This window comes from Tupaia chinensis, unplaced genomic scaffold (genome assembly GCF_000334495.1).
Source record: "Tupaia chinensis unplaced genomic scaffold, TupChi_1.0 Scaffold000274_1, whole genome shotgun sequence".
Taxonomy (NCBI): Eukaryota; Metazoa; Chordata; class Mammalia; order Scandentia; family Tupaiidae; genus Tupaia; species Tupaia belangeri.
In genome coordinates this window covers 1,657,564-1,666,388 of record NW_006159756.1, presented here as the reverse complement: position 1 = coordinate 1,666,388, position 8,825 = coordinate 1,657,564, and the positions used below count along the sequence as shown (strand labels likewise).

Here is an 8,825-nt window from a genome sequence, read left to right as displayed (position 1 = left end):
TGGTATAATCCTGGTCCTTCCTGGAAAAGAATGCTATCGCTTGGCTAAATGCATTCCATCGTCCTCGTCAGAAAGAACTTGGCATGCATTTACTGAGGGGCTTCCATTTCCTCCTGAGATGCAGGCAGATGGCATGTCTTACAGTGTGAATCTCCTTAGAAGCAAGAAAATAGAACAGTGTCTTTGAGGTTTTGCTCTGGGCCAGGATCTGTGCAAAGCACCAGGACCCACTGTGGCTTCCGTCCTTGGGGAACTCATAGGCCGGTGGAAGGGACCAAGGAGCAAGCAGGTTATCCACGAGCAGTGTTGCAGGTTCTAGAGTGAGGACAGTCTGTCTTCAAGGACAATGCAAGGACACCAGGGTGGTTACCGGGGGAGCTGATGTCTAAGTGGAGCTGGAAAGGCAAGGAGTTGGTCAAGGCAAAGGACTGGAGGGCTTAGAGGCAGGGGAGCAGTGGATGCAAACCACCAAGTCCAATAGGCAGGGAAGTACCTGGGGGACAACAGAGTCCCATTTGGCTGGATTCCTGGGTGGCAGGCAGAGGGAACAGTCTCAGAGATACTGTTAAAGTTTAGATTCTGAAGGCCCAGAATTTGACCTGGACTTTATCCTGCCAGCAGAGTGAAGCCATGGAGAGGCCTAGAGCAGAGACAAACAGAGAGACTCCCAAACGCCAAGGTACCAACAACACAGCACAGGCAGGAGGCAGAGCAAGTGCAGAGAGGTCAGCTAGGAGGATGCTGCACCAGACCCGAGAGAAACCGTGGCTGAGCCAGAGCGATGAACGGGGGGGGGAAGGGGAGGGGAGGGGTGACTGGGCTTCAGAGTGCAGAAGCTGTGACGTCATGGGCTTGGGAAACTGGGTGTGGAGGGGGCAGTAGGAAGATGCCCTGGCAACCAGCCGAGCAGCAAGGCTGTTCACCAGGATGGGGAAGGGCGCCTTTAGGTTCCGGTGCTGACCCGGCCTGTGATCTGGAGCAGCAGGTGCTGAGCCTGCCCGTGTGCCAGGCCCTGAGCTGCCGGGGGAAAGAGAGGTGAGAAGGCATTGTCCTGGCAGTCCTCAGGCTCACAAGAGGGCAACCCACAGCCTGCATGCCCTGCCACGCTGACCTGAGGCCTGGGTCACTTCCTAGCTGCTTTCAGGTCCCAGTGGCCCTGGGTCCAAGGCCTATCCCCTAGCCAGGCTCACATAGCCTGGTCTTGCCATCAGGGGGCTGTCGTGCCTCATGGTCCCGGAGAGGAAGCAATTAAAGAGAGGGGGACTAGGGACCAGCAGTTGGCATAATGGCTATTCACTGGACTCCATGTAGTCGACCACCGTTAGAGTCCCGGTCCCAGTGGTTTAGACGTAGTCAGACCCGGTGGCTTAAACTCTGTCTGTCTCTGTCTGTCTGGCGAGCAGCACGTGCCCTATAGCAAAAACCTCTCAAAAAAAAAAAAAAAGAGAGAGAGAGGGAGGGTGCTCTGCAGCTCCATAAATAACGTGCTCCAAATCCCCCCAGGATCCCCTTCAGCTCTGGACTACAGGTTGCACCTGCACAAGGATATCCTAGACCTGGGCGACCAGACTCTCACTCTCTCCATCCTGTTTGCCAGCTCATACCCAGGGGCATGCAGGAACACACGCACACAGCAGGGCCAGAGTCTCCCCTAAAATGGGCAGCAACTTCGGCTGATGTGTTCCCCTGTTTATTCACCATCCTCTTTCCTTGCACCCTGTTTTGGAACCCCCAAAGCCAATGATTAAAATAATGGGGGTCACACATTGGTAATGACCCGTGTCATCCAAAGCACCTTTTTCTTCTAAGTGGGCAAACAGAAGCTCATGAGGGGCCGAGGAGCACCCCCACACCTCCCAGTCCAGTGTACTCTCCTACCCCACAGACCGCACCCACCCCTCTCTCCTCCAGTGCCAGCAGGGTGGAAGGGTATTCTGGAGGCTCTCTCCTGATTGGGTCGATCTGCCCGTTAACTGGGCTGACTCCCAGTTCCACCCCAGCCCAGAGCCCCCATGCAGGTGGGCACTCAGGCAGCTGAAGATTGGCTGTAGAAAAATCAGGTTGACCATGGTGCTTGACCACAGCCAAGCAGAGCTCACAGGGCCAGCCCGCCAATTTGCTTAGGATCGATTGCTCTCTGACCCCCCTCATCGGCCACCTGGCTAACGTCCCACCACCTGAAACGCCTGCTGACAGGAGGCCTTTTGCCATTCCTCCTCTGGTGGTGCAGAAGAAGCCTCTGCAGACAAGTGGCTCTTCCCAGGAGCCGTCCTGCTGGGAGCAGGCCGCCAGGGCAAAGTGGGTGGAGCCTTTCTGGAAAGCATCTTTCCCCACACTCACCCAGTGGGCCTGGCGGCACCCAGCCCCTCTCAGCTGCAATTTGAACTTCTTATCAGCAGACAAAGGATGGAGAAGGTTCCCCAAATGCAAAGCAAAAATGGCCTCTATAGAGGGCCAAAGACGGAGACATGAGGGCTGTGGACATTCACACATGACCCACGCCACCAGATCTGAGCTTACTCTTCAGCAGAACCGTGGAGTCCCACATGGCAGGGCCCGGCAAGGGAGAGTCCCTGCATGGAGACGTCCTTCCACAACACAATGTGGAAATGGTCTGGAATGAAATTAAGCGGCAGTTTGGTTACACTTTAATCACCGCAGGCGGATCAAGACGCCGCTGTGATTACAACAAAGGAATCTATATTTATTGTCTTGTGGGGATTTGCATCAGAGATAAGGGATCTTTCTGCAAGGCCCCCGCTTTACTCCTGAAGCCGTAGCCCTATAACTAGAGTCATTCGAGTGTGTCTTTCTCTTTTCTCCCAGAGCCAGGAGCCAGGAGGCAGGAGGAGGTGGGCCCTGGTCTGGGAAATTGAGACAGTGCCCTGAACCAAGCTTCAGCAGGTGGGGAGAGGCCCAGGGTAGGCAGTCTGCTTGCCAGGAGCAGAGAGCGCTGCACGTGCGTCACTGCTAGTGCAGAGAGCGACCAGCACAGCTGGCGAGTGGGAACCCGAAACACTAAGAGCAAGGACGAAGGCCTTAGAAGCTGTTCCAGACTCAGGCAAAGGAGAGCTTCAGAGGGTCTTCAGTTTCCCTTGCCTGTGCCCAAGAACGACACAGGCTAGAGAACATCCATCACTGAACAGGCACTCACAAAAGGCCTCCGCACGCCGGCTGGGGCCTACACCAGGGTGGAGGCGGGAAATGCAGCTGCCAAGGTACATAGAATGCCACCCAGCTGGGAGCACGGTGAAGGCGAAGCTGCACGGGCTCTCTGAGCTCCTAGACAGAAGCATGGGCCAGCCAACAGCCAGCACCACTGCCCATTCCCGACCTGGCACAGGGTGTGGACAGCAGCAGGAGAAGAGACACCGTTAGCTGCCTCATAGGGCTAGACAGCTCGGGGTCAGGTGAGAGTTGTCTTAGGAGGAAGCAGTCAAGTCGGTGAGGAGCTTAAACCCCACCCGCCAGGCAGCTACCCCTACCCAGTGGTGTCAGGAACAGACTCAGACCTGCCCTGAGAGCCAGCTGTGCACATTTCTCCCCAACTCCAAGATCTCAACATCAGCCACGGGGAGAGTATTTACACCACTGGAACCAGCAGACACCACAAGGGAAGCCTTGGTCCCCCTTACCAGGACACACGCTCCGCAGCCCCGCTCGGAGCAGCTGGAAGAAATGAGTTCTGGTTCTCCTCTGGTCTTAAACAAAGTCGGACCCATCATGTCCTTAGGGTTCTGTTAAGCAAACAGGTGGAAAAAATGCAATTCTAGTACAAGCTTAATCTGATTTTTTTTTAATTTTGAAATCTCTGCAGTTTTTCCAGAATACTCATTTCCAAGGACTTTTTGAAGACCCCTGGTAAAATATGTCCTCCCACCCCCAAAGTATGAAGGGACGGTGTCATGACTTTCAAATACGCAACTTCCTTTCCATGTTGGAGAGCCAGAAACAAGTGTGAGAGATCACAAAAGTGAGCTCTTACACACGGAGCAGGCTGGTGTATTTGTTTACACAGTGAGTGTGTAAGGCAGAATGCTTTACGTGACTAATGGAGAGCACCCTGTCATCGCCTTCTCTACCCCCTCTAGCAATCCAAGAAGTACTGATTTACTCTAAGTTTGTAGATGAGGAAACGGGCCCTCAGAGAGCCTGCGTGTGCAGGGCCGCTTCCAGAGCTAGCAAGAGCTGGGGTCGTTCCATGCTGTGGAGCTGGATTCTAATCTCAGGGGCTCCCTGGCAACCCCCTCTGGTCCAGAGAGGACCCGAGGGCACACCTGTGCATTGGTGCTCTCAGAAGACTGGGAGGGCCTGCAAACGAGAACGTGGCAGGATGGCACTCCTTTCTGGAGCCTCAGATACCGGGTTGTGGAACAAGGCTGACTCTCCTGGAGCCCGGCCCTCGAGAACACCGACAGGCTCTTCTCGATCCCTGGGATGAAAAAGGCACTCACAAGCTGACTGCAAAACTAGAACAAAGCCCCAGCAGGCCAGGCCAAGATGCTTCTCCTGGGTTGCCCCCTAAGTCTGCAGCTGTCTCAAGGGGCCAGAGACCATAAGGGCTGCCAGACGGTTTGCCAAACAGCTGCTGTCCTATGGGAGGACAAGGGGCATTTCTCCCACATGGACAGCAGAGGAAGCCCGGAGAGCTGCAGGGCCTGCAGAGGGCCTAGTCCATCCAGTCCCCTGATCTCCCATCTCCTGAGGGGTTGGTGGTTCCGTCCTCTGGCCTCTGAGTGGGGTAAGGATTGGACCAAATGTCTCCGAGTCCCTTCTAACTCAGACTTTGGTGCTGGAATTCCATCTCCTTCCTGCACCCTGAGGGCAGGGTTGGGAGGTTGGGCTCAGGTTCCAGCCACTGCAGTTTCCTTCTCCAGACTCTGAGCCCCGCCTCCCTTTCCTTTCCCACCTGCCACAGACAGGTAGAGGTCCTACGCCTGTGTGCAATGAAGCCATCTGAAGCCATTTGGCAGAACTAGTGGCTTAAGTGCTAAACAGACACGGGAAGCCAGACACTTTAGACATCCAGGGTGACAGAGACAACAGGCTAATCTGTTGTTCAGCAATAGATTGTAATTCTAAACACGATGTTTGTTACTCCACTGTGTGGATTCTAATTAACTGCCAGAGATGCATTGTTGAGGGGTGATGGATTATGCAGGGAAAACTATTACCACAGCTCATCCACTCCTGCCCATGTGCAGGCCGAGCCCGGAGCACTGACTCCAGAAGTGCCGACTGGGGGGTGAGGCTAATGCGGCTCCGGGCCTGGCCACGAGCATGCGAGCGGCACCGCCTCCCCTGCACCTGCAGGGACACAGATCGCTCTTTTCCAGGTCTCACAGTTGCAGCAGGCAGGAAGGTGGCATTAGCTGACATCTCACTGACCAGTAAATAATGCTAGATCGATGAGCCCAATTCAGCAAAACGGAAATTGCTGGAGACAGATAGAAGGTTCTAGATATGGGTCTGCCCGAAACAGTCACATGAGTGCAGAAAAGGTGTGAGATCTACAGAGAGCTCGGTAGGAATCAACCAACCACCCACAGAGCGAGTGCAAAATAGAGTCTGCATGGGGCCAGCCTCAGAGCACCATGGTGAAGCCAGATTCCACGCAGCTGGCTGCAGCTAGAATCCTGGCCCCAGTGACATCAAAACCACACCAAATGCATGTATGTGTGTGTCCAAAATTCTGAGAGAGCGGAGAAATGGAAGAGAGGGATTGTGGTGTGACCACGTGCCTCTTGGGGGCTGGGGTGGAGGTGCTTTCTCCCTCTCCTTATCTCTCTGTTTCTCTCTATATATCTCTCTCTGTCTGTCTCTCTTTGGCAAGCACATGTGCCCTCTGCCCAGCCCAAAATAGTCTGTGCTTTTAAGAAAAGCACATTATTGCCAAATATAATTCTACAAGGCTGTCCTCCCCTGCACATCAGTCATGCTGGTCAAACTATCCTGCGTGTTTTAAATGATTATATGAGGTCGCGTTTTCCAAAGAGACAGAACAGCTTCGAGTAACTGGTTCAAGTGTAAGTCTAAAACCTGTAGGGCAGGCCAGTAGCCTGGAAATTCAGGTAAGAGTTGAATTTCTTCTTTTGGGGAAACCTGTGCTTGGTCCTAAGGTGTCAACTGAAGGGTTGAGCCTCCACCCTCCCATGGAATGTCATCTATGTTATTTCGTTACAGTCTAGTGACTGCAAATGTCAGTCACACCTGCGAAACACCTCCGAGCAACATCTAGACACCAGCAGCAGCTAGTTTTTGGCCAGACAACCGTGTACCGTCGCCTGGCCAAGTCAACACGAGAAAACCGGCCATACAGAAGAACGTCAGCGTCTCAGCCTAAACTCATTCAGAGAGAAACACAACCATATGGCCGTCTCCTGTGAGGATCACTTAAAGGAACCGAAGATATTTGAGATTTACCTAAAACTGTATCTCACTGCATCTAAGGCACTTGTAATCATATTTATTATATTACACACTATTTATTAAAAAGGAATGACTCTGCCAATTAAACTAGGACACAGTGTACCCTTAAGACATAATTTATATTTTGTACTGCTCCGAAGAGCTGTTTAGGCTTACTATAGAAATTATTTTAATGATACATTATTCTTTTACATATGTGAAAAAAAGATCAATAAAGTAAGATTTTCTTTTTTTCTACAATTACTTATTTAATTTTATTTATTATTATTTTTATTTCTAGTTTGACCAGAGAGAGACAGAGAGAGAGAGAGAGGGAAGGGATAAAGCAAACCACCAGGTCCAGGACTCAAACTGCGGTTGGTCGTGTGGGAGTCCCGTACCTTAACCACCCTGCCAACTGCCTGCCCCAAACGTAAGATTTTCTTAAAACATTTTCACATTCAGAATTCAAAGCTGTGTATCTCTTTTGGGTTCCAGCTGGTGCTGTTCAGGTTGCTCCAAAAAGTGCTGTCTCTGTGCATCCCAAGCTCAGCTGGTGCAGCATCTATGGAGGAAGCTATACGAGAATGGAAAGCCATGGAGAGCTCTAAAGGGGGGTTCTGTGTTGGACCAGCAGATGGCATAATGGCTACGTCACTGGACTCCCATATAGTCAGCCGTGGTTCAAGACCCGGACCTGGTGGCTTAAATTACAGCCGGGCACATTTTTTTCCAAGATCCCAGGAGGAGAATGGAAGAGAAGGGATTGTGGTGTGGCCATCCCCCCTGGGGGTTGATTTCTTGCTTTCTGTCTCTCTGTCTCTCTGTGTCTTTCTGGTGAGCACATGCATCCTATAGCAAAAACCTCTCCAAAAATAAATAAATAAATAAAATTTTAAAATAAAAATAACTAAAGGGGGTTCTGTGATTATGAAGAGCTGGGCTACTTTTGACTACTACTTTGAGAATGTTGTTAAATACACGTAATTCACTATCCCCCACCACAATCTGATTCCTATGAGCCTAGAAAAATCAACCTATATTTTCTCTTGGGTGGTTTTCTTTTTCTTTTTTTTTTTTTTTAAGCTTTTACCATAAGGCGTGTTCACTTGCCAGAGTGAGACAGTGAGAGGGAAAGTGAGAAATCACCCTTCAGGGGAGATGATCACACACATCCCTTCTCCTCCTTCTTCCTCCTGGGATTTTGGGCACGCACACATACGCACCCGGTGTGACTTTCAAATTGCCAGATCCAGGACTCAAACTGTAGTCAGTCAAGTAGGAGTCCTTCACCACCACACCATCCACTGCCCCCCAGGTGGTTTTCTTAGCCACTGTCAACAGTTGCAAGTCTTCTTTTATTTTCCTTATGTTTATTTATCTATTGAGAGATAAAAAGGAAAAAAGAAAGAGAGAGAGAAAAGAGAAAGACACCCTTGATGGGTCTCACCACACAGAGATCCTCCTGGTCTCCAGCCTGGATCACGGGCGTCCACAGGCGCACACAGCATGTTCAGGTCAGCCTGGGGCCTAGGCCCTGTTTCCAGCACTGCACAGTGACACCCCGCTTCAGCCGGGGCTCATCTGCAAGTTTGGAAGCTGGAGCCTTGGGTGTTGGCGCATGTGCAGGTGCAGAGCCGATGCCTCGCTGAAGCCTTGAGGTGGTGGCACCATCCACCGCAAAGGTACCAGAACTGGAGGAGGAGACGAGCATGTCAAGCCAGTGGAACGCATTCACATCAAGCGACCCTTGAGCTCTCACAGTGAGGCCGTCCCTGGCACCTACCTGCCGTTAAGGTGCACAAAAACGAGCCCAGGTGGTGCTGCTCCACCCCCTCTTACAGACGGGCTAAGTGGGGGTCAGAGAAGTGAAGTAACTTGCCCAGGGCACAGCATCTGATTCCTATGAGCCTAGAAAAATCAACCTATATTTTCTCTTGGGTGGTTTTCTTTTTCTTTTTTTTTTTTTTTAAGCTTTTACCATAAGGCGTGTTCACTTGCCAGAGTGAGACAGTGAGAGGGAAAGTGAGAAATCACCCTTCAGGGGAGATGATCACACACATCCCTTCTCCTCCTTCTTCCTCCTGGGATTTTGGGCACGCACACATACGCACCCGGTGTGACTTTCAAATTGCCAGATCCAGGACTCAAACTGTAGTCAGTCAAGTAGGAGTCCTTCACCACCACACCATCCACTGCCCCCCAGGTGGTTTTCTTAGCCACTGTCAACAGTTGCAAGTCTTCTTTTATTTTCCTTATGTTTATTTATCTATTGAGAGATAAAAAGGAAAAAAGAAAGAGAGAGAGAAAAGAGAAAGACACCCTTGATGGGTCTCACCACACAGAGATCCTCCTGGTCTCCAGCCTGGATCACGGGCGTCCACAGGCGCACACAGCATGTTCAGGTCAGCCTGGGG

General features: G+C 51.6%; 1 long non-coding RNA gene across 1 annotated transcript; it reads right to left on the bottom strand.

Annotated features, from left to right (window-relative positions):
• Positions 1-205: 205 nt before the first annotated feature.
• On the bottom strand, positions 206-3,713 carry LOC102491029 (uncharacterized). The gene is made up of 3 exons (XR_334743.1): positions 3,636-3,713; positions 494-640; positions 206-395 (listed from the first exon to the last, which is right to left on the bottom strand). It is a non-coding gene; the product is annotated as an uncharacterized LOC102491029 (long non-coding RNA).
• Between the last annotated feature and the right edge of the window lie 5,112 nt (positions 3,714-8,825).